General features: G+C 33.9%; 1 pseudogene; it reads left to right on the top strand.

Moving 5' to 3' along the window:
• The first annotated feature begins 5,428 nt into the window (after positions 1-5,428).
• LOC131490069 (U2 spliceosomal RNA) lies at positions 5,429-5,548 on the top strand (annotated as a pseudogene).
• Positions 5,549-7,875: the final 2,327 nt, after the last annotated feature.

Here is a 7,875-nt window from a genome sequence, read left to right on the forward strand (position 1 = left end):
AGAGCCAGAGACACACTGAAACGTGATATTGAATAAAATATTTGTACTTCAGTGATATCTTAAGGCTAAGGGATTACTCAAGAACAATTTCAAGGAAGTTCAACAGAGTTTGTGTAATGAAACCTTTGTATTTCATTAGAAAGCAGCAAATTTTTTACTGAGCAAACTCAATAAGCAAAAATAAACTCCAAATGGGTTAAAGATTTAAATAAAAGACCTAAAACCATACAAATCCTAGAAGTGAGCACAGGCAATAATTTTTCTGACATCAGCCGAAGCAAACACTTTCTGGATATATCTTCTGAGGCAAGGGAAGTAAAAGCAAAAATGAACTGTTGGTCTATATCAAAACAAAAAGCTTCTGCACAGCAAAGGAAACAATGAATAAAACTAAAAGCCTACTGAATGGGAGAAGATATCTGCAAATGACATATCCAATAAAGGGTTAGCATCCAAAATATATAACTTATAAACTCAACGCCCCAAAAACCCAATAAGCCAATTAAAAATGAGCAGAAGACACGAATAAGCTTTTTGCCAAGAAAACATCCAGATGGCCAACAAACAAGTGAAAAGATGCTCAACATCACTCACCATCAGGGAAATCAAAACCACAATGAAGTACAATCTCACACCTGTTAGAATGGCTAAATTCAAAAACACAAGAGGGGCGCCTGGGTGGCTCAGTCGGTTGGGCGTCCGACTTCAGCTCAGGTCACGATCTCACAGTCCGTGAGTTCGAGCCCCGCGTCGGGCTCTGGGCCGATGGCTCGGAGCCTGGAGCCTGCTTCCGATTCTGTGACTCCCTCTCTCTCTGCCCCTCCCCCGTTCATGCTCTGTCTCTCTCTGTCTCAAAAATAAATAAACGTTAAAAAAAAAAAAAAATTAAAAAAAAAAAATTTAAAAAAAACACAAGAAACAACAAGTATTGGTGAAGATGTGGAGAAAAAGGAACGCTCATGCACTATTGGTGGGAATGCAAACTGGTGTGCCAACTCTGAAAAACAGTATGGAGATTCCTCAAAAAATTAAAAAATAGAATGACCTATGATTCATTAATTGCATTACTGGGTATTTACCTAAATAATATGAACATGCTAATTATAAAAAATATATATACCCCTGTGTTTATTGTAGCATTAGCTAAAACAGCCAAATTATGCAAACAGACCAAGTAACCATGGATAGATGAATGGATAAGGAAGAAGTGGTGTGTGTCTCTGTGTGCGTGCGAGCGCGCGCGCGCACACACACACACACACACACACACACACACACACTGGAGTACTATTCAGTCATAAAAATGAATGAAATCTTTCCATTTACAACAACATTGATGGAGCTAGATAGTATAATGCTAGGTGAAATAAGTCAGAGAAAGACAAATACTGTATGAATTCACTAATATGTGGAATTTAATATACAAGACAAAGGAAAAAGAGACAAATGAAAAAACAGACTTTTAACCATAGAGAACAAACTGGTGATTACCAGAGGGGATGTGGGCGGGGGGCAGAGAATGGGTGAAATAGGTGAAGGGAATTAAGAGTACACTTATTGTAATGAATCCTGAGTAAAGTATAGAATTGTTGAATCACTATGTTGCACACCTGAAACTAATATAACTGGAATTAAAAAAAAAAAAACTGGCTCTGTAAGTAAACTGTTCAAAATAAATTACTTGCTGGAATTGTAGAGGTTTATCATTTTGTATACAATATAGCATTAGACACAAAGTGAGGAAAGTAAGAGGGACAAGTTAAAAGAGATAACATGCATGTAATAGAGAAGTCCCAGAATTTTCATCATGGGAAAGAAGAAAGTTTAGAACAGAATACCCAGTGACTTAAAAAAAAAAATACCAGAGATGAAGATGCCCACTGCAGTGGAATTAAAATAGCAAAGTAGGGGCACCGGGGTGGTTCATTCAGTTGAGCGTCTGACTTCGGCTCAGGTCATGATCTCATGGTTTGTGGGTTTGAGACCCGCATCAGGCTCTGTGCTGACAGCTCAGAGCCTAGAGCCTGCTTTGGATTCTGTGTCTCCCCCTCTCTCTGCCCCTCCCCTGCTCACACTCGCTCTCAAAAATAAACATTAAAAAAATTTTTAAAAATAGAGTAGTGCAAATCCAAACTTACTACTAAAACTCAACAGACTATAATAAAATTTCAGGATACCATAAAAACTCTTAAAATACCCAAAGATAAAATAACAGAAACAAAACTGGCAAACTCCAAAGGAAACAAAATATATTCAAATTTCTACCAGATATGTCATATAAGACATTATTTAAAAAGTATGAAATTTTATATAAAAACATTTGGCAAGTTCTAATGAGCAACTATTGTGAACTTAAAATCTGACTCTCAGTCAAGAACTCACTCAAGTTGAGTAAGTATCTACAAACACAAAACGTTAAAATTAATTAAAAAAATGAACATACATATATTCATCCTTACAAACAGACATAAATATGTGTAGATTTTACATTCTCCAAGATTATACTTGAGCTTACCATAATAATAATAGAATGGTAATTATGTGAGTTGATGGATGTGTTCACCAACATGTGGTGACCATTTTACAATATATACATGTATCGTATCATCATATTGTATACCTTAAGCTTAGTCAGTGATATATGTCAATTATATGTGCTATAAAGTGTAGCCATTGGGGGGGAAAATAATTCCAAAGGTAAAATAATTATATTCTATAATGGTCCATTACCAAAATGAAATAAAATTAACCAATTTCAGTTTAAATATTTAAATTAATTTTGTGTAATAGCAGAAACAAACTGCAGTTTTAAACTACTTAGGAATAAAAAATGGGAGAATTTAATATAAAAAATGAGAGACAAATACCTCACAAAAGTATATAGATGAAAATAAGCATATGAAAAGACACTGCATATTTTAATGACATCAGGGAAATGCAACTGAAAACAATGAGGTACCTCTACTACAGGTCTACTAGAATGCTCAAAATCTGGAACAATGACAACACCAAATGCTGACCAGGATGTAGAGCAATAGGAAACCTCAGACACTGCTGGTGGGAATGCATAATGGTACAGCCACTTTGGAGGACAGTTTGACAGTTTTCTATAAAACCGAAGTTCTCTTACCATACAATCCAGCAATCACATTCTGTGGTATTTATCCAAAGTAGTTGAAAACTTACATTCACAAAAAAACCTGCATAAATATTTTTATAGTTTTTTTTCATAATTGCCAAAATTTGGTAATTCCCAAGATGTTCTTCAGTAGGTAAATGAATAAACAAACTCGAATACATTCAGATAATGGAATATTATTCATCACTAAAAAGAAATGAGCTATCAAGTCACAAAAAGACATGGAGGAATTTTAAGTGCATATTACTAAGTGAAAGAAACCAATCTTGAAAGGCTACATACTATATGATTTCAACTGTAGACATTCTGGAAAATGCAAAAGTATGGAGATAATACAAAGATCTGTGGTTTCTGGGGATGGGGATGGGATGAGGAGATTAACAGGCAAAAACAGATGATTATAATGATATTATAATGACTGGTATATTCCATTACACATTTGTCCAAACCCACTGAATGTATAACAGAAAGAGTGAATCCTGAGGTAAACTATGTACTTTGGGTAATTATGATGTATCCATGTAAGTCCATATTTGTTTTAAAAAAAAAAGAAAGTACCATTCTGGTTAGTGATGTTGATAATGGGAAAGGTTTTTTATGTTTGGGAGCAAAGGGTATATGGAAAATCTCTGTACTTCTCTCTTAATTTTAATGTAAACCTACGACTTGTCTAAAAAACAATGTCTAAAAAAATCAGAAGTATGGAACCACAAAAGACCCTGTAATGTCAAAGCAATCTTGAGAAAGAAGAACAAAGCTGGAGGCGTTATATTCCCTCACTTCAAACTCTATTATAAAGCTATAGTAATCAAAACAGTATGGTATTGGCATAAAAACAGACATAAAGATCAACGGAACAGAAGACAGAGTCCAGAAATAAACTCTTGCATATATGTTCAGTTAATTTATTAAAAAGGACGCAAGAATATACAATAGTAAAGGGACAGTATTCAATAAATGGTGTTGGACTGGACACCTACATGGATAGTTACATGCAAAAGAATAATATTGGATCATTATCTTATACCACACACAAAAATTAACTCAAAATGAATTATAGGCTTGAATGTAAGGCGTGAAACCATAAAAATCCTAGAAGAAAACATAGATGATAAGCTCCTTGACACTGGTCTTGTAATAATTTTTCAATCTGACACCAAAAGCAAAGGCAACAAAATAAGGGGGACTACATAAGTGGGACTAGGGACACCTAGCTGGTTCAGTCAGTAAAGCATGTGATTCTTGATCTCAGAGTGGTGTGACTTCAAGCCCTACATTGGATGTAGAGCTCACTAAAAAATAAATATATAAATAAAAAAATAAATAAGTAGCTACTTATTTAAAAAAATAAGTGGGCCTATATCAATCTAAAAATTTTCTGCACAGTAAAAAACTAGTGAAATGAAAAGGCAAGCTACAGAATGGGAGAAAATATATGCGAATCATATATCTGATAAGTTAATTTCCAAAATTATATAAAAACTCAATAGAAAAAGCCAACAATCCCACTTAAAAATGGGTGGAGCATCTGAATAGACATTTGTCCAAAGACATACGTATGGCCAACAAGTATAAGAAAAGATGCCCAACATTTCTAATCATCAGAAAAATTCAAAGCAAAACTACAATGAGGGATCACCTCACACCGACTGGAAAGGCTATTATCAAAAAGAGAAGAAATAAGTGCTGGTAAGGATGTGGGTAAACAAAACCCTGGTGCACAATTGGTGGGAGTGTAAATTGGTGCACTCAGTACGGAAAACAGTATGCAGGTTCCTCAAAAAATTAAAAATAGAACTACTGTAAGATCTAGAAACTCCATTTTTGGGCATTTAACCAAAAACAAAAACACTAACTTGAAAAGATACATGCATCCCCACATTCACTGCATTATTTACATTAGCCAAGATATGGAAACAACCTAAAGTGTCCAGTGATGGATGGATTGATGAAGAAAATGTGGTCTATATACACAACAGAATGTTATTCAACATAAAAAAAAGACTGAAATCTTGCATTTGTGACAACACGGATGGACCGTGAAGGTATTATGCTTAATGAAATAAGGCAGACAGAAAAGACAAAAACCATATGATCTCACTTATATGTAGAACCTAAAATAGACAAACAAACCTAAGCTCATAGACACAGAGAACAGATTGGTGGTTGCCAGAGGCAGAGGGTTGGGGTGTGAGAAATGGTGAAGGGAGTCAAGGTACAGTAATACAATAAGTAAGTCACTGGGATGTAATTTACAGCATGGTGACCATAATTAATAACTTTATTGTAATCGCTTCTCGGCCTTTTGGCTAAGATCAAGTGTAGTATCTGTTCTTATCAGTTTAATAACTTTATTGTATATCTTAAAGTTGCTGAGAAAGTAGATCTTAAAAGTTTTCATCACTCACACACAAATTCCGTAACTGTGGTGATCATTTTGCAATACATACAAATATCAAATTATGTGGTACAGCTAAAATTAACAAAACATTGTATGTCAATCATACCTTAATTTTAGAAAACCAGAAGCGTAACACAAAAAGCTTTGAGATGTGAGATGCAACCAAACGATACTCACGGAAATATTTATAGCTATAAAATTGACCCAATAAATAGAAAATACTTTTCCTTTCCTTCCTAGATATTACATAACTAGGTAATTGCAGAGTCACACCAGGGATAGTACCATAAACATCTTCAGGGGTCAAAGTATAATTGAGATATAATAATATGATCAACTTAACAGATGTCTGAGCCAAGAAACAAATTCCTAACCATTCTTAATGTCTTCAGTTAGCAGACTGCTTCAGTCCATTGACTTAACTCCCTTTGAATAAAAAAGACACCAAATACACTCAAGGAAGTACCTGAAATCATATCAGAAGTACATACCTTAAATTTTCCCTTAATCTTTTAAAGGCACCTCCTGCTATCTACCATCATAACGTACACAAGAGAAAAGGAAATGTCCAGATATACATGAGATTATCAGACACAAATTTTGAGATGTTAATTTCATAGAAATAAGAATTACTGTCATCTACTTCTTGCAGGTGTTTTGTGAAGGTCAAGTGATAAATGGGAAAAAAGAATTTCTTCACTGTAGGCCCAGGGTGTCCCTGCATTAATCCCAGAGTTAACGCTTCACATACTTGGTTTTCAGTTGTAACTATAATTGCCGTAACGTATTAAGTCTCTAAACTGAAGGCTAAGATCAATTACAAAGGAAAAAGCAAAATAAATGACCTGGCACAATTTACCCCACTCAAAATACAAGATTCAAAATAATAAATGTAAAATCCCAGAAATTAGTGACAGAATAAGAGACTATAAGGATTGACCAAAAAAAAAAAAAAAAAAAAGATTCTCATTACACTTATAATGAATTCTCCAGGCTGAACTATATTGAATATGGTTACTTCTTAGAATTAATGGCACACTATTAGAAACATATTAGGATGGTGGCCTCATACACAGATGCTTTTCTGGGTGGACTTTCTCTTGGAGCAAAAACATTTCGCTTCTGGTTTATGGTATAGAACTATTATCTGAAAAATGTTTTTGTCTTCATCCCATAAATAGCACCACAACAGGATTTCCTTTAACAGCAAAAATAGTCAACCAAATAAAACTCACACAAGTAATAGACCCAATATCAAACCCATTCAATATAACTCTTATCCAAGAAATGTGTTTTGCTAAAAATGAAGCAGCAATGGGCTAATCGAATACATACTTCGTTCTAAGTAGAATGCTTTATGTAGGGATGTTGTAGTGAAAACGAAGACAGGAATAGGAAAAGGAAAAAACTAGAAGAGAAGCCAAATTAGAGAGGGTGGAGAATAGATAGTGGAATAGAAATAACCATTCTCCTTTTTGTGATAATCATAACCTTGCACTCAATGATAATTTTACCAATTATGGACACAACCATAAACAATATATTTTAGTTTAGACTATATCTGACTTTTACAGTATGGGTTTATTTTTTGTCTTGTGTCTTTTCCTTAATATTATTTTATGTGATTTTTCATGGTTGTTGCCTGTAACTGGAATTTGCTCATCCTTCTGTTGCCAAATAGTATCCTATTGTATGAAGAGACTAAATTTTTTTAAATCCATTTTGATGTGGGGGAAAAAAAAATATATATATATAGTTTTCACATTTTGGAACCATAATGGAAAGAAAGGATAGTATGAACAGTTGAGAACATATCTTAATTACATGAATACTTGAGTTTATTTAAGATATTTATGTAAGAGGGGGCCACAGGCTCTGGATATCTTTACTTACCTAGATAATGTTACATTATACCCAAAAAGTTATACCAATTAATAGCAGAATAGTAAGAGTTGTCCTTGGTCTGTGAGCTCACTTTGGCATTGCTACCTGAGACTCTAGAATGTGCCTACTGTGATTACATTTTAATGGCCATTTTGATTTCCTGGAATATAATGTCATTAATAATTTTTAACACTTGGATTTACTCTATTTGTAGTAGCTTTTAAAGTCATTTGCCCATTCTTTAGAGTATATTTTAAAAAATTCTTTCACATATACTTCTTTCCATATTTTGATGACTTGCCATTTGTTGGTTCTATGTGTTGAAAAATACATGTTGAAAATACCTTCCTACACACTTGGCTTTTTCACTCCCACATTTTGGCTTTTGCACATACTGTCACATTTTCATTCTCTTTTTGGCATATGGTGATTAACTTCTTAATTTTAATGT

Source organism: Neofelis nebulosa, chromosome 1, assembly GCF_028018385.1.
Source record: "Neofelis nebulosa isolate mNeoNeb1 chromosome 1, mNeoNeb1.pri, whole genome shotgun sequence".
Lineage (NCBI taxonomy): Eukaryota > Metazoa > Chordata > Mammalia > Carnivora > Felidae > Neofelis > Neofelis nebulosa.